Source organism: Rhipicephalus microplus, chromosome 2, assembly GCF_043290135.1.
Source record: "Rhipicephalus microplus isolate Deutch F79 chromosome 2, USDA_Rmic, whole genome shotgun sequence".
Taxonomy (NCBI): Eukaryota; Metazoa; Arthropoda; class Arachnida; order Ixodida; family Ixodidae; genus Rhipicephalus; species Rhipicephalus microplus.
The window spans coordinates 146,950,529-146,971,762 of NC_134701.1; positions in this window are offsets into that span (position 1 = coordinate 146,950,529).

Genomic DNA, 21,234 nt, shown 5'->3' on the forward strand with positions numbered 1-21,234 from the left:
GGGTTAGCTTAGCGGCATCCAATAATACATGTCATACAACTGATTGTCACTTGTTTTAGTAATCCTGCTCTATATGACATCAAAATAGTGCAGCAGTGCTTTCTCTATGGAACAGTACGTTCACCTATCGACCATCAAATGGCAGGTTATAGTGAACCACTTTCAAGTCCTAAGAGGCGGAAATATACTGCTGCCGATGGACTGCATTACAGCAATGAGGCGTTATGTTTGGCTTCTGAAAATAATACAATTGGTTTCATTATTAATAAACAGCACAATTGAAGTAAATTTATTCTAAGCTGTTCTTTTGATGTTTCAGGTATAGGCCCGACACTTGATCACTGACTTCTACATTAGACATGATTTGGTATTGTGACCATTTATTATACTTCAGTCACTATTTGCGGAATTATTCGACCTTTTTATCCCCCTCTTCCTTATTGATGTTAAGGTGTCGAAAATATTTCAGCTGAAAGCCTGTCTGGTAATTGTGACGTGATTTAAAAGTTTTCAACAAGTTTGAGCCGTAAAAACTGAAATAAATGCCTAAAAACAACTGTAAATTGCAAATCAAGTGAAATATATGTACACAATAAGGAATCATCTCCAACCTGTGCACCTCTTTGTATTTGCAACATCACGAGCAGTTCACCCAAGACTTGTTTAAAACATCACATCACAAGCCTTTCCCCGGAGTTTTCAATGCTTTTTATAACGAAAGAGTTCACCTCGCGTATGATATTCTGATAACGCAACAAAATTTAGGGTGGTGTCAAGAGACCTGGAGATGCCTTTTCAGGTGTTTTCCTAAGAGAAGGTATCGGCATACTTGGGTCACAGGAAGGATCACCAGAAACTTTAGTCGTCCAAGCACTCCATGAGGGGTTTGTTAGTGGGAGTGTCTGGCACGGACTATTAAGCTTTTATGAAGAAATGTTCTTTGTGAAGCTCGACTGAACTTTGAGGAGCTGACTACTGGGCTGTCGGAACTGGAGGGGGCTGTGAACTCGAGACTTCCCACCTATTTTGAGTGGGACAATGGGAAACATTCTTCTTCAGATGACGCAAGATACATTTCAAGTTCGCGCACTCGACGTTTGCTACGCCCCCAGTTTTGTCTGCAGTGTGCGTGTGAAACAGTTTAAGCGAAGTTTTAGGGGGGGGGGGGGGCTGCCAAGCTAGGCGCTGACAACATATATATATATATATATATATATATATATATATATATATATATATATATATATATATGTACATACATAACTATGAAATGTTGAGATCTAACAGACAATAATGCCAAGGAATGTATAGGGGAAGGTATTAGAACCAATGTAAAGTAAATAAGAAGAAAGAAAAGTTGGTGAAAAAATAACTTGCCGTGAGCAGGAATGGAACCTACGACTTTTGAATAACGCCTTCGTTAACTTTCCTTATACATCCCTTGGCATTACTGTCTGTCAGTTAGATCTCATTATTATGTCTCAAAACACGGAAAAATGAGCCCTTAGTTTTAGACTTCTTTCCCATATATATATATATATATATATATATATATATATATATATATATATATATATATATATATATATATATATATATATATATATATATATATATGTATATATATATATCAGGACAAGGCAGACACCGTAAGAAGGGTGGTGGTGATGCTGTAATCAAAAACCTACTTGCATTATTATAAGTAGTGGCAGACAGTAGGGTAAAGGGAGAGTCGTGGACTTTCCGGTGAAAGATCCATCCGCTTATTTAGAGTGTTATGAAGCGGTCGATATGCGACGTCAGAGATACCATGGTGAAAGTTAGTCCAGAGGTTGGTTACACGACCTAACGGACGTCACCTAACAGCGAAATGAGAACGTGCTTTTGATTTCATTTGTTCGCTGCTTCGAACACGTGCACACGTGTCAGCTCTTCGTATGCTTAGCTGTTTTGTGTTCATCCGAGTGGAAGCCCGAGTTGACATGGGATAGCGTAGTGTGTGCACGTGGTTGCCAATCTTGTATACCAAAATGCTTCTGGCGACCACGTCATTGGGTATTTTTTGCAGTATCAAACTCTACGTACGGAAACGTTCAGGTTTCCATCGTCTACGCACCTCATTCTAAGCACATATCATATTGTGACATGGACGACGTGACAGGAATGTTCTAGCAGTGTAGGTACGCTTTATACCATGGTCCTCGGGGTGAAATTCTGGACACGCGAGCGTGCTTGGAGCATAAGAGGCTCGCTGGAGATTGTATTATTTTACTACTGGGCTAAACCCACAAGAGATCCGTATTACAGCAAAGTTCCGAGTAGAAAAAAAAATAACTGTATGCCACACCACCGAGATCAATCTAACCTGGTATGCCTATGAGAAATTCGTTTTAGTAATAGGGTACACATCTCTTTTCTTCGATGCACCTTATGAAAGAACCGCCCGTACAAATGGGAAAATGTCTTTGTAGGCATCAAGATTTCTTTCATTGAATCTATTTATTACTTAGCGAATGCCCCCTAGCAGATTGTCAAAGTGAAAAACTTTGCCCTGATACAGCTATACAAGAGGAGACACCTATACTGGGCACCTAAATTGGAACATCACATATCATGCCAGAATTTATTGTATGAATATTTTCGAATATATAACTACTGACTGCTTGAGAAATATTGAAACTTCGAGAGTTGGTAGTACGGCTGCAACTTATAGAGCCTAAAATAAAAACCCACTATTGCTTGCATAAACTTGAATCTTTCTTGTGTATGCGTTGCGTGGTTTTATTTGCCCTACGTGGCCACTCAGTGCAAGAATGGACGATGTAACGCCGAAAATTGTTTTTAAGTGCGAATTGACAAGATTTAAGTTAGAAAAAAACGTTCGGTAAATCAAATGATGGTGTTTTGCAGAACTTTGTGGCTAGAACTGTTAGTTGAAGCGAACTTGACAGTAAGGCACAAAATAAAAAAAACGTGTTTCGGGAACACCAGAAAGGAAAGGAGAATATGTGTTGTATACAAGTTCAATTTCATTAGCTGGCTCAAGATTGATGTTGTGCTCATTACCACGTACCTGTTATTTAAAAAAACGCATCCTGCGCTTACCTAATATACTGTTAATTCTCTCAGTCCGAATAGTCACCTTCGTCTCGGCACTGTCGAAGTTGTGCACTGAAGTTCGTATGCACCACTATATGCCCAAGCGGACATGAGTGTTCGACAAACACAAATTCAAAAATTACTTCTCTATCGCGTCCCTGATGAAATTCTTCACAGCAGTCACATGAGGCACTAAGAAAGTAGAAAATATTAACACAATAGCACGAAAGAGGCCGTATGACAGAAAATGCACTCCCGCCGTCTCTGGCGTTTTCGACGGGGCAAATAACGCAAAACAAATCACAGCTCGAACCGTAAAATAGCCAAGGCCTAGCAGCTAAGCATTTGACAACAGGTCAATACTAGTCATCCAAGCTGCTGTTCAAAAATATCCTATTTGAGGATAAAGTAAGCAAAAGACCTTTTTGGTTACATTGTTGGCTATGGAATTTTAGGGACGCGATAGCAACTTCATATGCCCTACTATTTCTGCATACTGCAAGGAAGCGTTGCGCAAATACACTATGTGTATACAACAGTTAGTCTGGTATGCACATCATCACGTCCAAGCGTGCGTTCACTTCCATACAGACAGCGTGCCTTTCTAACGTCCGAGCCCACATGTAGGAAGCAATAAGTGGGCATGCTCGGTGTTTCGGAGCCTGCCCACAAATTGATGCCCACATATACAATCCAGCAGGCTAAGTGTGCCTAGCAAGACACCAATAGGTGCAAAAACCAAACCAAAACCATTATAACACGCTTACACAGCTTATTCTGTTTGTCTTAAAATAACAGTTTAAACCACTACTGAAAGTAAACATTATATGAAACAGACTGTTACAATGGCTCAATATTAATGTGATTGTGACTGTGAGGCCGTTACAAACACGTTTTTTTTTAGTTAGTATCAGCACGTCCTTGAGTGCGCCATCATGAGCAGGATTCAGCGACGCCTGAGTCTGAATGATCTCTAAAAAATATATATATATTTTAAGTTTAGGGGGAAAGAGGGGCAGGAGAGAAGACTAGGAGTGGAGTGAACTCTCTAAGTTCACTCCAGTCACAGCGTTTTCCTCGCTTTGAGAAGCCGTGGCCGACAACAGGGCAGCTTGAGTTTTGTCCTTCACATCCTATTGTAGAATGATTACCTTATATTTTGCTTGGAAAACATGGCCTGTGCGTATAAAAGACCATGAATAATTATTGCGCCCAACAACCTGGAACGTCTACTGAATAAATCGAATAATGTCCTTCGTGCTACTTTTAGGGCGAATATTTCTCTTTCGGACGCATTCTCTTCCACCCATGAACCCAAACAGTCAGAACAGCCAGAGCCCAAAACAAAAGTTTTATTGACCTCTGCTGGCTCTGTTTCTGGGGGTGTTGTTGCAGCACTGAACAGCGCAACAATTTATATAGGATTGTAATTGTAGTCTGAAAGAAGCTTAAATTCAATTTATTTATTTGAGCACCGTAAATCAAAGCAACATCTGTTTAGTAAAATTGCACTATGCTTTCTGGAAATTAAGCACACACATTTCCTCAGTGCTTATACTCAGAAAGTATAAAACCTGGCGCCCTGTGCGATTGATACGCACGAAGATAAACTAAACGATCACAGGCTAATATACGAACTCACGTAGTAGAGTGGCTACTATCTAATTTGTCACTGCTATGAAAACAGTTCAAGCTTTCCCCCATTTTGGCTACCATACCTAAGAGAAAGTATGGCCCCAACTGTGAGAAACAACGTAGGTATCTCACATTATGTAATCACAGGGCTGAACAACTGATGCCTCAGAAGGAAAGCGTTTGCCTCCTCATTTCGTGTAATCATCTCCGTCAGTAAGAAACACAGATTTCTAAACAAGGTACACTTCAATATTAAATAAGTTATTTCGTATTCATTCAAAATTTCACGTTTATTTCATATTCCGTCCAGATGTGCATTACAAACGGCATAACAATGCACTTTTGGTTCTTTTTTCGTGGTAGAGTGCTTGAAAAATTAGAATTCATTGTTGGACAGCATAATGCACGTTGTACAAGAATCAGTGCAGGCACTTTTGACGCAGCGCAATCCTCGAAGCAAGAAGAAAAACAAATTTTGCTAGATTTCTTCTCCAGATATACACGCGTTTCACTACTTGTTGTACATTCACTCTACTTGTGGCATGCTTCTCAATTGTGCAGTACTCTCACATTAATTCTAATAGATACACCACTGCGCAGTTAACCATGATGCATAGGTTTTTTTTAAATTCTGGCTGCAACAGCGCAAGTACATCACTTTGCCCAAATATGACAGCCCTTCATAGTTTTTTTTTTGTAATTTCTTGCTTTCTTTGATTTCTCACCCACAACACTCGAGAGGATGAACGATCTGTCAAAGGGTCGTGGGAGAGAACCTAGTTTTCATCTATAGACTTTTTTTCTTGCTCATGCCCACTTTTCTGTTTAGAATTCTCCAATCTCTTATTGACTCAGCATTTCCTCTTTGTCTGACTACTCACGTACACTTTGCTCTAGAGCGTCAGGCTTGCTGGTCAAAGTTCCCGAGACATCATTACAGTTTGAAGACCATTCGTTTAGCAGCGAGTGTATGCGTATCCCGCCCCAAACAACTACACCGCGTAAGGCTTAGTACTTCGCGTATTTTCGAGAGACACGTATTCTAAAAGAAAGTTCGACTTCGGGAGGCCAAGTTAGGCTACTTCATTCCTTAGTGTCGCAGTAGGCAACTCTCCGACGTTGTTTCCGTAACACTACTGCGTTTCTCTACAAAAACGAAGCAACATGAAAAGAAGTGTACACGCAGTCCAGTGATCAGAGCTTGAGAACTTTTAGTAGATTTACCCGAATAGAAAACAAAGCAGTGTGGTAGCTTACACCTCCTAAAGTGGAAGACGAGTCCGCCTGCTAAATTGCATTTCAACAAACGAGAGCGGCTTGCCGCGCAGCAAAAACACAAATAGAAAGAAAAAATTGACCGGGCTTATGGTGAACGACAATATAAGGCCCATTTTCGTAAAGTGAGTTGAAAACCCGCCGTAAAGGCCAAGTCGTTTTTCAGCTCCTTTGTGTGGGTACTTCATATTGCGCTGAGTTTTTTTTTTAGTGTGTAGTTCCACATTACAGCGATTCCCGGGAATTCCGACCTCTAAACTTAATTACCGTGAAGTGCTCAAACTACTGGTTCTTCGTGCACAGGACAAAACAAACATGACATTCTTACATGAACAGAATGTCAGAATACTGCTGCGCCAATGAACAAGTTGGGTTCTCACGTTGCATGTTATAGACGCTATATTTTGGGACACTTGACCACCTCATACTTTTTAAAAGTGAACAGTTCTAGCATGTTGTTTACAGGGATTGGAATCGCCATCATAGTATGTCATATACAGTATAGGGGGGCCCAGTATGGCCTGCCGAATACTGAGCCTCACAGGCAACAAGCTTGTTGTTGTCCTTTTTTAAGTAAGATGACCAAATTTATCAATGGCTGTATGTAATAAATGTCATGAACAACGTGGAAGACCTATTCTAAACGTTGATAAGGTTCCTCAATTTTCCCCAACCTTAGCGAAAAGCCAACGCAAGACAGAACCGTTCTTGTAAGGAACAGATCGGAAACTTCATACGGACAATCATAAACGTGCTCAGGGTTCCCCATAAGCGAAAATGAGGTGGGGGGGTCAAAGATTCACTGCAGCACTCCCCGTGTCTCTCTTTGCGAATGATGGTTAATAATAGAGGTTAGTAATAGATCTAAGAAAAGTACTGTATTCTATGCAACAGCCAAAGCGGAGCAAAAATAGTTAAGCGACAATATTTTATTCAAGCATACTAAAGAGTTACTGAGCAAACAAAACCGCGGGATTAAGCTTAGGAATGAAACGGCTGTACTATATTTACTAATTCTGAGATGGAACGTGGAATTTGGGAACTAAAAGGCAAAATACAAAATGTTAGGTCTACAAGGCATGAAACTGCTTGTTTTGGAGAGTACAACATCGTCCTTTTCCTCGAGGTGCATTGTACAGGCAAATGTGATGTGGTCTAAGAAAATGCTTGATTGGGCTGGTTGGTGCTGCATGGTAGATGAACAAGGTGCTTAACAGCGCAAACGACAGAAGGGGATAGAAGAGACGAGAACAGGGTGCTGAACTAAGAAGCAAAGTTTATTACAGACTAACTGCAATATATAGGAAAACAGAATCTGCGCATAACCACGCAACATCAGCGATATCGCACATACATGTGCTAAACGGCCTACCTTATTAAAAGCCAGTCATATAAGTGGACCCTAGATAACTAATTTTACAGCTGCGAAGAAAAATTGAAGGTAGGCTAACACAGGAAGCACCAAATTGTTGAATGTGGAAGGCTTCGCTAATCTCACGTTCGCGCCGATTTTTTATCGCCCCATAATTACACAGTTGTCAAACATTGGCTGACAGCCACACTTTTCGCAATGGTCCGCCAAGTGGCTGGGAACGGAACCTTTTAGAGAGTAAGCGTGCTCCCTCAAGTGATCATTAATGCATCGGCCTGTTTGGCCAATGTAACAGAGCCCACATGTAAATAATATCTTGTATACAATCGCTAAAACATATTCAACATCGCGCGTAGCGTGTTTCTTAGCGCATGCTTCTTTCTTAGGTCCTTCAACATTAACTCTGCGACATAGCCCGGCGAGTTTGTCGCGCGTGCAGAACACAAGTCTTACACCTATTTTGCCAGCGACCTTCTTTAGCCTATGGAAAACCTCCTGTACGTAGAGAACAACAGGCATGCTGGAATGTGGCTTGTTGAGTAGGCTGTTGCTTTGTCCCTTATCAAGCACTCTTAGTGACGTAAGGAGAGTCTCGGCGATGAAAGTTAGCAGGGTATTCGGAAAAGAAAACCTGCTTGTTGAGGTGATGAACTTGATGTGAAAAACTACATTCTAACACCAAGTTCATCGTCTTCTTCGTCTACCATGGTGCACCTTCTTCGTCTACCATGATGTGGTCTAAAAGTATCTAATGAACGTGCAATGAATTCGTGTGCAAAAATTTTGAAAAAAAAAAACTGCATCACATTAAAAAAAGAAAGAAAGAAGGCATAGGTTGCGTTGATTGACATCGCACTGACTTTCAGCAACTTCTTTTGCGAAAAAAAATAAAATGAAAAAAATGCACCGAGGGCAACATTAGCTCTCACAGTAGTGGATCACAGTAATTACAAACAAGATTATTTTAAATATCCAGGAATTGCGTGTTCCACCTCACGTGGGGCCAGAAGCTTGTACAGGTGACGCTTATATTGAAGTTGCCTGCGGTCCAACCTAACACATGCAACGCCAACTGCGTCAGAGGTGCAGCGAAGTAAGCCCACTGCCCTCTTTCAGTGGACTATACCACAATCCACGTCGTCTTCTTTAAAACTGTCTAATCTAGATAAATACGAACACCTCTTGCGAAAAATGTCTTCGATGCTTTCTCATTTATGCACACTGACCGAACATTTCGTGGTAACAAAGCGGGGTAACACTTAATAGATACAGCTTGTAAACAGAGAAGAGAGAATAAGAATAAAAAAAAGGCAGGCAGTTTAACCATCGCCGAGCTTGGTATGCTACCTTGCACTGGGGAGGGAGTAAGGCGAATAAAAGTTAGACAGAGAGAGATAGAGGGAGAGAGAGAGAGAGTGTGAAGGAGCGAAATGTCACTCATGCCATCGACAAACCAGCAGTTCAGTTCAGTTCAGTTCAGTTTATTCATACTATCAAAATACAAGATTTGTAGGATGTAGTATGCAGACGAGGGTCCCAAAGTCAAGCGACTGCAGTGGGACCCTCGGTTAACAATAACAATAAAATAATAATTATAACAGCACGTAAAATACACAACATAAGTGAAAAGTAAACAGTGAACTTACATGAAATAACATCAAGTAAACAAAAAAAGCAGTCAGAATGCGACACAAGAACAATAGTAATGAGTTATACAAGTAAAACATAATCACGCCATAAAGCAATAACCTAAATTTGCAAAGGCTTACCAATTTCATGCCCGGATACATAACAATCGTTAAGTAATCATCGTTGTCAACCTAGTTATGCAAGATGAAGTTTTTAAGTTCACGTTTGAATGCATGAAAAGATGATGATGATTTTAGTGTATAGGCAGGTTATTCCACAATTTAATGACCGCGAAGGCGGACGTCATTTTGCCATAATTGGTGTTACATTTAGGTAAAAGGAAGTTGTGACTGTGGGCGAATCCAGTGCTAATGGTGTAAGTGAGTAAACTAGCATCAATAAAATCGAACACAAGCTGTTTGTTAAGTTGTTTATATTACAATATGATTAAGTGAATATAAATAAGCCAGACACAGTAAGAATACAATTAGCCTGAAGGAGTGGGGTAGCATTAGAATAAAATGAACTGTTGGTAATAATGCGAATGGCCTGATTCTGAATGTGCTGTACAGACGAAATATGAGTGTTATATGTATTTCCCTATGATGTGATGCCTTAGGTGATGTGACTATGTATGAAGGCAAAGTATAAAGACAATAAGGCTTCAAGTGAAAAAAAAGGACGAGATTTGATGAGTGATCTTATACCAAATGCTGTTTTTTGTTTGACGTAAAGAATATGATCGGTGAACTTTAAATGAGGGTCTAATTTTACGCCCAGAAAACACACACAGTTAGACGCAGGAATGAAATGATTGTCAATGAACACTTGTGGAATGAAAGGTAGCATTTTTTGTGATGTTTTAAAAACCATGAACTGAGTTTTGAGTGGGTTTAAAATTAAGTTGTTTAAGCGACACCATTCAACGACATTAGTCAGTTCTTTGTTCAACATATTGATCAGAGTAGGAAATTATTTATGCGAGATGGAAATGGTCGTATCATCAGCGTAAAGAATAACTTTAGAATCTTGAAGGCAGTCAGGCAAATCATTAATATAGATACAAAACAGTAAGGGTCCAAAAATAGAACCCTGTGGGACCCCTTGATTAATTATTTTAACATTAGAGTTAACGCCCCCAATGCAGACTGATTGTTCACGATCAAGAAGGTAGTTTTTTATGAAGGTCAAGGATGGGCCAGTGATACCCAAGGACTCTAATTTGCTAAATAAAATATTATGACAAATGGTATCAAAGGCTTTCGTGAAATCAAGAAATACAGACCCTGTGAAATTATCGTTGTCGATGGACGTTTTCAAGAAATCGGTTAATGATAGCAATGCTAAATTCGTAGAACTACCAGCCCGGGAACCCCATTGACAAGGCTTTAGCAGCTTAAATTTATTAAGGTACTTGCTAATACGTTTCAGAAATAATTTTTAAATAAGTTTGCTGATAGAAGACAGAATAGAATTAGGGCGGCAGTTACAGACATCTGTTGTATCACCTTTTTTGTGTTCTGGGATTAACTTGGCTTTTTTCAGTGAGCTCGCAAATATACCATGTTTAAAAATGACATTATATATAGCTTAAGACTTCTGAGATTTCTGGAGCAGCAAGTTTTAAAGGAAACGCCGATACATTGTCTAGTCCAGCGCTACAGTTGTTTAGACTCAGGATTGTAGAATAGACCTCGTCAATGGTAACTGGAAATAGAAAGAATGATTGAATACAGCGGGTAAGGGTGTACGAGGATACTTTGGGGCTATCATTGTATATTTCATAAAAGTAATCACTAAAAGTCTCGGCTATGTCAGAGGACTCAGTACAGATTTGCTGTTTATACCTAACTTTATCAATTACATTACTAACCTGAGGTCTGTTTAAAAAGTCATTGAAAATTTCCATTTTTTCTTTCGGTCATTTCTTGCTTTACAGAATTCTTTTTCATAATAAAGTCGTTTTGATTGTTTCAGCAGTTTATTCAACATCTTACTATATTTTTATACCTAAGTCTCAAATTCACATTAAATGGCTGTTTTTTTGTTTTCCTGTAGAGATTATTTTTTTCCGCATACTAGTTAACAAGCCTTGAGTTAACCAGGGATTACGTTGAAACCTATGTATTTTCTTGCATTTACCAGTTTTAGTGTTTGCATGCACAGCTTGAAGAAATAGGGAGCAGAAGTTGCCTAGTGCTTCTTCAGGATTTTCTAAGGTGCTAATGGAAGACCACTCAGTGCCTTGAATTGCCTTGATAAAGTTTTCCTGATCGAAGGTTGACGTGAAATGGCACGTGTTAAGGCGAGGTAGATTTACGGCGAAAGTTACGAAGACAGGATGATGATCAGTGATGCACACATCAATGACTCCTGCGCTGGGGCTTGGCGAAAAATTGCTTAATACGTGATCAATGAGCGTGCTTGTTCCAGTGGGTGAAAATAGAGTAGGGGATGAAATTAAGGATTCAAATCCGAAGCCAAGAAAACAATCACTATATGCAATGGTGCTGTTGTTATCTGTATCCATTAGGTTAATGTTGATATCACCAACCAAAACAACTTGCTTATTTTCTGCGGTGATAATGTCGAGTACAGCAGCTAAATTATGTAGAAAATGCAGAATATACGAAGATGGAGAACGGTAAATGCATGCAATGATCACTTTATTTAGATTAACAGAGGAGGGGAAGGCAGCCTCGATCCATACAGATTCACAGTTCGGAATATTCAAAAATAGGTCAGTCCAGCGCTTGTACTTTATCTCGGGCGATATAAATATGGCCGAGCCGCCGTAGCGACCCGAATCGCGGTGACAATATTCATAGTTAAACGATCGAAATCCGTACAGATTGCCATCACAAGATCCTAGCCATGTTTCAGTAATACATAAAAATGAAAAGGAATGGCACAGTAAGTCAGTGAATCCAATAATGTTATCGTAGGTTTTTGGCAAACTACGCGCATTGATGTGCAGCAATGAACAAGTAGAATTAGCAAGGAGGGAGTTAGTTTCCTCGAAAGAAAGCAACGACATGATGATACACGACGAAAGCTATGAGGTGGGAAAAGCGAAACGAATTTGTCAACGTCACGTGAAGAAGTTGAGATCAGATTCCGTATTAATCCAAAATACCCTGCGGTCTTCTGTCTTGCGGGCCTTGATATGACAATTCTCTGTCCAGAGGAACTGCCATTTCTTTTCCTTTTTTAGAACAAGCGCTTTACTAAACAGCTTTTTATTGGCAATGGTAAGATATTCATTGACAAAGACTGGATTGCCATTACTTCCGGATAGTTCTAACAGTTATTTTCTTAACATAAGAGACGGTGAGTTACACCCGTGTTTTAATCAAATGAGCAGAATTCTTAGATTAACTTGTATGCGTGGTCCCATGCACCCAAAATATTGCAGATGGTGAAGCCATGATGATGCCAGTTGCGTTCTCAAACAGCAGATTTCTGGAGGCTTGCAAGAGCTGGAGTAAGGGTGTCACGCAGTTGTAACATGCTTCGAGCTGTTGGTGTCTGCATCTTTCTCAGCAGCACCCGCATAACACTGAACAGGATGCTGACCATGCCGATAAATTGTCCTTCGTCCGTCAAGTTATCAGCTATTCCTGTGCCTCTTATCCGATGCCAAGTCCGATGCCTCTTATCAGCCACATGTATCTTGGGCATTTGGGGCCAAGCGTCACCTGCGTTGCCGGTAGAGGCATCACTGTCCTTCGAGATAGCTGTGTTCGAACTGGGTAGTCGGAATGAAGCGCCTGTTCCATTTCTAACAGAGGCGCCTATTATCTTAGAACCAACAGTGCTTGGCCTGAGTGGGAGAGGTGAAGGTGGTTTTGAACGTGCTTCACGGGACGATGAGGTTTTTGAGACTTTGGTGCAGCGCCGGCGACAAGACCATCGTCGAGTAATGGATGCAGCTGCTTCTCGCCGTGAGGTGTCATCTCTAGCCTTTTTCTTCAGTATTGTTAGTTACCCTCGAATAAAAGGAGTCCTTTGAAGAGTCATCGGGGGCTATCGCAATTTCAGCACTTCAGTATCATGTTGTGGCATGTGTCCTTGTTGTGGTGCCCAGTGCATCAAAAACAGACGGTAGAGTTCGTGCGCACACCACTTACGTCACCAAACTTCATGCACTTCCAGTACTGAAGTGGTTTCGGTACAAAAGGGCTAACTGTGTGCCCAAAGTGTCCAACTTCTACGTGTGATGGAAGTGCTTCGCCCTCAAATGCAATTCTTACGCATCGTGTTGTTGCAATACGACATAGACTTGTAATGATGACATCTTCCGAACCCGGCTTAATGGAGACTGGTAGGTAAGAGTTCGTAATGACATAGGCAACATCATTAGTGCCGGGTGTGCTCACTACGCAGTGCTCATTTCTTTGCCCAGTGGCATATGAGAGTGGACTTTCATCCCATTAGGTTCCGTAACTTCACGCAATCTGTAAAGCGCAGTCGCATGATTGACGTCAATCGCTAAGATGTTCTTGCTGCTATTTACTCGGACTTCTTTGTTCAGCACCACTGCCTCTAGCTGTACAGACACGTCTTGCCGGTGAAGGCGTCTCATGTTGTCACTAGCGAGAACTGGCATGAAGGGGATGGGTAATACCTCAGTAATAATTGAAGATTGCATGGTTGGCTCATTCGAATCAGGTGACGTTCTCAAAAATTGTCTTTTTCTCTTGTGGTGTCTCACAAGCTCAAAGGTGTTGTCCCCTGATTCTTCACTGCTGACGTAGCCGGTAGTGGTGTCATCGCTGTCAGTGCCACTATCGGAGCTGTGGCGCTTCCTGGAAGCAACACCAGTGGTCATTTTAGTGTCCTATAGTCGAGCATAGGGCTCTACCTTTACACACACCAGCAGGAGACCGCACTTGACAGGCGATATGAAAATTGTTCACAAAAAACTGTCGAACACAAATATTCTGCATTCTGCCAAACTGGCACTTCATCGTCGTCTTTCTACAGCTTGTCAAATAACACAGAGATATATACACAGAGAGCAAGAGTTCATTTGCGAAAAAAATGTGGGCACACCTGCTCCAAGAGAATGCTGGCAAAGTCTAATGCATGACCAGTATCTTTGTTTCTCTTTCTATAGCATCTTTTTGCACCTACCTTGGAGATGGGATTAATACAAGCATTTAGCCTGTGTTTCTTTGGGGATTTTTTCGCTTATTACAAGTTCTCAGGCTTTTAAAGCGTCTTTCTCAGTGCCATCGGTGAAGTTCGGCACGACAATGAAGATATTGCATATCAGTATGTTTCCCTGAACAGCTTCCCATTAGTGTGCGAGTTGGTACGGCAGAGCACACGTGAAGTGGTTAATGATGAAGGCGTGTACCTGCCTCCTGTTGTCTCCGTCCGTCATGCTGTAGTTACAGCAGGTACCTCTCCTCACGAGTCTCGCTTTACTCCATGATATGTGCTTGACTAATGCTCAGATAATTAAAAAACTGTTACAAAAAGTTGGTACATCCCGCGTACAGTGGGAATTGATGATATGTGAAGTGTGACGATATGTGAAGTGTGTGATGATATGTGAAGTGTGTGATGATATGTGATATGCGATGATATGTGATGATATGTGACCGGACATTCATGTTTGGCACGTACTGATGTCGCACCACACTAATCTATGCACGAAATGAATGCAGTAAAACGGTCATGAGGGAAGAAAGTGAATGTCATGTTAATCATGGCGAACACGATGCGCATGTCACCGTTTTGATTTACGACCCGGCACGAACGTGCGTGAAACACATACGGCAGGCAACACCGATTTCGACTCAAATGCGTTAACAAAACGGTTGCGAAAGCACCAAGTGTGCGGCATGCTAAGCATGTCGTATTTGACATGCATGTCGTGATTCACACGCTTGGACCTGCTAGGACCTGTAACTCACGTTCACCATGCAGTGACGTCGCTTGATGCCGGCTAAGCTGTATATAGGGCTAGCAAACCGGCCGCAAGCGTACCTTGAGTGTGACATGTAACGCCTGTAATACATGGCAAGCATATCATGATATTCATATGACTACCTGTCATGTACGTTCCTCATAAAAGCACGTCACTCTATACGAATGGTGGTGCACATCAAGCAAGCAAAGCGGCTATGAGCGCATAATGAACGCAGCATGTTAGGCAGGCCATACATAAAACGCATGAAATGATTCTCATGTTAAGACCTGTTATTCATCTTCGCAATACAGAGACGTCACTCGATGCTTACTAAGGTGTATATCAAGCTAGCGCACCAACTGCAAGAACCCCTGAGGCGTGTCATGTAAATTATGCCGTACATGACTTCCATGTCATGATTATCATGTTTGCGCCGGGAATTTGTGTTCGTCGTCCATTCACGTCGTGTAATCGATATGAAGCTAGTGAAACGGCCCCGAGCACAATGTGAAGGTAGCATGTAGTCGTGTTTCACATGACACGCATGTCATGATCAGTACTTTTGGCTGTCTCATTCTCCTCAGACGCCCGTTCGCATCACGTAATACCGAATTTGGTATACGTCAAGCTAGCAAATGGCATGAGCCCATCATGAGCGTCACATGTAGTCATGTTCCTACGTGACACGCATGTCATCATTATCATGTACCAGTCATATACATTCGTAATCCATTGGCGTCACGTAATACCGAATCTGGTATATATGAAGCGAGCGAAACAACCGTGAGCGCACCATGAGCGTGGCATGTAGTAGCGACTTACATGACATGCACGTCATGTTTTCCACGTTAGGGTCTGTCACTTATGTTCGCCATGTAATAACGGGACAACGTTTAAGAGCTCATTTCGCAGATTTGGCGTTGGCGTCGGTGCCGTCGCCATGAGCGACAAATCATCATCTTACGTGTGACTGAAAAACCAAGAACGACGAAAATAAAGTTATTAAATGATAAATATTCTTGGAGCCAAGTGGGGACTAAAACTGGGTTGTTTGATTCCAAGTGGGGATCAAACCCAGGTCGTTTGCGTGGCAACTCGATGCTCTACTACACGACCACGCCTCTGCTCGCAAAAACAGTGAAAAAGACTTTCTCTGCTTGGAAAGGCAGTGAAAGTAGATGTTATGCTTCCAAAACACACGCGTCCTATATACATGCTTCACATGGCTATATGAAATAATGCAGCAATAAAGCGTAATACAAGCGTCTATTGCCAACGTGTGTCAAAATATGTGACAATCCTAATAGCCTTGTGGTTGAAAGCCGGCACCCACTACAGAAGCTACACACGCTGCTGTGCCTCTTCCCTAAACCCACGTAGTATGTGCAGAGCGAATTGGAAAGGGTTTGTTTCAAGTACGCTTTAGGAGCAGGTTGTCGCTATTGCGTTCAACTCCTAAAGGCGAAGCTTTTGGGTCCTCTATTTTTTTATGCCATACCATGCCAGTTTTGCAATATATGTCATGTGAATGAAACCATCGCAACAGCAGCAAGACTATGACATATGAATCAGGACATTCATGACATACGTGTCCTTATTTTCATGTGAGCACTAGTCACTTTATGCTCTTCTCACAGTCATGTTGTGCCATACTAATTTTGGTGTACATCCCCTTATCAAAACGGCCACGGGATCCAAGGCAGCAAAATAGGAGGAAAAGAACGGCAAAGAGGTTAACCAGCCTATAGGCAGCTGATTTGCTACCCTGCGCATGGGAAGAGGATGGGGGAGATGAAAGATAGAGAGGAGAGAGGGAAGAGAGATAAACACAGCACATTAGGCAGCACACGCGCGCACACTCAGTCATACAAAAAAAGGTCCAGCTCATTAAGTCCTTTAGGGAACTAAATGGGCTACCACTGATATTGAACCAATTTTGGACTAACTGCACGAGCAATCGCAAGGGTTCAACTGTTACTCCCTTGCACTTACTCCCGTTGGTTTACATGTTGGTTCAAGTAGAATGCTCCAGCGGGACTAACAGTTGAACCGTCTGAACGAATGGCAAAAAATGGCAGTATATCTACGGAGTGAATGATGGATAGTGGGGCGAAACATCCGTCCGTCCATTCGTTCTTGCTTCCGTCCATCCATGCGTGCGTCTGTGTGGCCGCCCGTGCATTGATCCGCCCGTCCGTGCGCGCATCTGTTCGTGCGTCCACATGTTCATCTGTGCGTCGTCCTTGCTTTCGTCCATGCACTCGGTCTTGCGTCCGTTCATGCGTCCATCCGTCCGTGCAGCCATCCGTGCGTCCATCCATGCATCTGTCAGTGTGTCTGTTCGTCCACCTATTCAACACTCCAAGTACCACCATCTCGCATCTTTTCATCATTTATTCCTAATATAGAAGCACCGCAATCTAGCGGACATTCCAAGGACTGAACGAGAGGAGGCACACGCACACTTTCTTACGGCTTGCGCTTCTTGTCTACTTCCCACCTTGTTCTATCGCAAGAAATAAGCGAAATGGTGACAAGTAGCACATTCAGAAAACAGGAAGAAACAGCATCCTGCACGAGAAAATGGAAACGATGGCGTCGCAATCACGTACCTAATCAGGTGCGCGAATTTAATTGGTTGAGAAGAAGACGGGCATTGCCTACGCGTGACCGGTTAGCACATTGGAGAGGCATTCCAAATGACTGCTGCCCAAACTGTGGCAAAAGAGAGACGGCCCAACATGCCCTGTTTCAGTGCTCGGTGGCGAGGGGCGCCTGGCAACGCCTCTTTGGATTTCGCACGGCGCGCATGGGAACAGAATGTGGGCTGTTTGCAAGACTGGTCTTTGCAATAACCTTGTACGTACTGTGGTGGCGACGCTGTTTAGCGAAAGTACGGCACAAGCCGCATAGAGGCGCCTATCCCGCACTACAGAAAATTCGGCTCATTGAGTGGAATTACCTAGATCAGCAGCTGGAAACGCACAGCGAAGAGGCCTTCCTTCGACGATGGCACACACGTTTCTTTAAAGTAAGAGAGGGACAGCTGAGGTTTCCAGTTGTCCCGTACTAGCCATGCGCCAACTCTAGTCCGCATGCATAAGTGTTGTCCTGTTAAATGTAATTAACTTGATTCTTTTTAATTTTCCTTTCACTTGCTACATTTGGATACTCAGTGACCAATGAGATTTGGTGCTCATTTCTAAGATGTATACACTGTCTTTACTTGTTTCGGATGTTTAGTTTGTGTATGTACAAGTTAAGTGTACAATAAACTTCCCCTTTTCACTCCTAAAAACACCGGCCGGCTTGCATGGAACGCTCAGCACTGTCACAGCAAATGCTCGAAGAGCGGTCTTTGAGAGCCTTTTATTAACACTATTTGAGTAACTGCTACAGGCACACTCGCTGGGTATCCACTACACTATAAATAATCATATTTTGGTGTAGTAGGCTGGCATTCTTTTTGCTATCATTCACCAATCTTCGAAGAAGCGTGGTATCCGCTACACACCTGCTAGGGAATGTGCAATATTTTCATCCAGTGAATTGAAGAATAATGCCTGAATTGGGTATGCGCCCCAGTTATATGGTGTTCAATAACAAGGATTTGTAATGAATGCGAACATCAAAGGACCAACTCGTTACGCAATTCTTAGTGTGTTACACCTGGTTGTTCCTCCACTGTTCTAAAAAGCATTATTACTTAAAATGTCGTGATTCATTTCCCGACATCAAGCCTGCCTAAGGGCAGTTTTAAAATTAGTTTCAAGCACTCCTGTGGCTAGGTGTTTGAATACTGGGCTGGCACGCAGCAGTCCGGGGTTCTGATTTCCTTGTTTTCTTAGTTGTTTTCATATATTGAACTTTTTCTTATTTCTTGCAATATTTGTTACGGACACCAGTGGTGGCGGACAACTACGGCGCACGAAACCAGTGTTGTGTTCTTATAATAGGTTTCACTGTGAAAAATAGCAGTAAGAGAATGTAAGAGCGACCAATACGAATGTCATACGAGCAAATGCTAGTGCCTTGATCATTTAGAAAATACGACTGCTGCATCAAGTGAAGCTACCTCGACGCAATCTATGCTTTAAGTATTACGAGAAATCCATAAGCATATAGCCGCGAAAGTTTGCGAAACCCATAAAAAGTGAATCAGCGAGTGCGTCAAGGATGGCCCTATTGCTAATCCTGTATTGCTTAATCATCAAGATTGCATCTAGGTCTCAATGGTCAGCCACCTTCTCCTCGAATATGAATTTGAAAGATTTTATACACGAGTCTTTGCCAGACATAATAGAGCTCTGGGGTCCAGTGAGAGACATATTACAAAATGAAACAAGTTTTGAACTGTGTGATTGCGGAATTTTTTCGAAATAAACAGAGAGAGAGAAATAACGTTTATTTGCACCCGTCTAGAATGATGAGGGAGGAAGCTTCGGCCTCTGCTCCAATCATGCCCCTAGCCATCGGCCGGAATTCCTAGGGACTCGGCGGTGGTCAGGGCGAGACCGATGACTTGACGCTGTTCTTCGGCATTACGGCTGTGTAATAAGACCTCCCAGGATTCTACGTTTCTACTTGGATCATAGTAGGATGGGCAGGTTCATACCATGTGCACTAAACCCGAAGAGCTGTTGCAGTGCGCACATCTGGAGTTGAACACTTCCGGGTGCCATTTACTTTACAGGTGAGGGTTTGGAAACACCCCGGTTTGCAATTTTCGCCACATAAATTTCTCCTTTTCGCTCAGCTGCTTAGCTGCCTCTGGATAAACCTTACGGTGGAACTTATAGTGTGCGGTGATTTCCTAAAACGTTCGTAGTTCGTCTATTGTGCAGAGGGACTGCTCGCGCGAAGGCGGCGGGTCAGCGTCGGTCGACCGGAAAGTGAGCCCTTGGGTGATCGCGTGCGACTTCTCATTCCTCTTCAGACCTTGATGGGCCGGCGACCATACTAGTGAGATTAGCTCTGTGGGTACTGGTCCTTGTCTTGGAATTTGGGTGGCTGTAGCAGAGATTCTGCCCATATTGTAGTTTTTAAGGGCTGAATTAGAGTCACTAACAATCACTCGTGTGCCTTTTTGAGCTATTGCCAAAGCAATCGCAAGTTCTGCCTCTGTGGTGGTTGTGTTCTTAGAAGTGCAGCACGAGACCTGGTCCCCGCTCTCGCGAACCACTACCGCTGTGTATGCTCCCTTTCTTGCGTATTCTGCAGCGTCCGTGTAAAGCACGCCAGATCGACCTTCAAGTTTCGCCTGCAGGGCTACAGCTCTAGCTTTGCGTCTGCCTTCATGAAACACCGGATGCGTGTTTTTCGGCAGCGGTATAATTTTTAGTCTTGCCCTAGTAGCTTTAGGTATGCTAGCGGTCTGTCTGGAACACTCCGTGGCCTCGAACCCCAAGCGCTTCAAGATTTTCCTCTCGGTTATACTTCTCAGAAGTATTCGGCGCTGTGACATCGTGGTGGCTTCTATTTAGCTAATCTAAAGTGTTGGAGACACCCAGCCCAAGAAGTTTAACCGTAGAGGTGTTCGGGGAAAGCCCTAGCACAGTCTTGATGCCTTTCCTTATAATGACTTCAGTTTTATCTTTTTGTGCTCTACTTAATTTAAGATAAGGGGCAACATATAGTACACGGCTTATCACGAAAGCTTGAACTAATCTTAAAAGATTGGCTTCCTTCATCCCCGCATTCTTGTTAGAAATGCGCTTAAGCAGGTGGCACTTCTGGTTCGCACTAGCTTCGAGTCTCCGGATAGTTTCAGTGTTGCTTTCATTTGCTTGCATGCGCATCCCTAGAACTCTAATACTGTCTACGGTTGAAATAGCATTATCCCTCACTCGTAAAGCGATGTCACAACCCCTTTCGCGATGGTAGAAAAAGAGCCTCGGATTTTTCTGCCGAGCATTTTAACACTAGTGGTTCGAGATATTGTTCGATAGTACCTATAGCCGCCTGAAGTGTGCTTTCAATATGTCCGTCACTACCCCTGTTTATGCACAGCGTCACATCGTCTGCGTATATTGTGTGATGCAGATTTTTGATTCCTTCCAAATTCTCAGGAAGTCCAATCATCGCTATATTAGGAAGAGTCGGAGAGAGTAAAGACCCTTGTGGCGTCCCTTTATTCCCCAATTTAAAGTTTTCGAGCGACTGTCCTCCTATGTTAATAGTGGCTGTATGATTTGTGAGAAAGCCCCTCATGTAGTTTTATGTCTTGACGCATACGTTTAGCGCACTTAGGTTCTTAAGTAAGGCTTCATGTTTGACATTGTGAAACGCCTTAGAGACGTCCAGG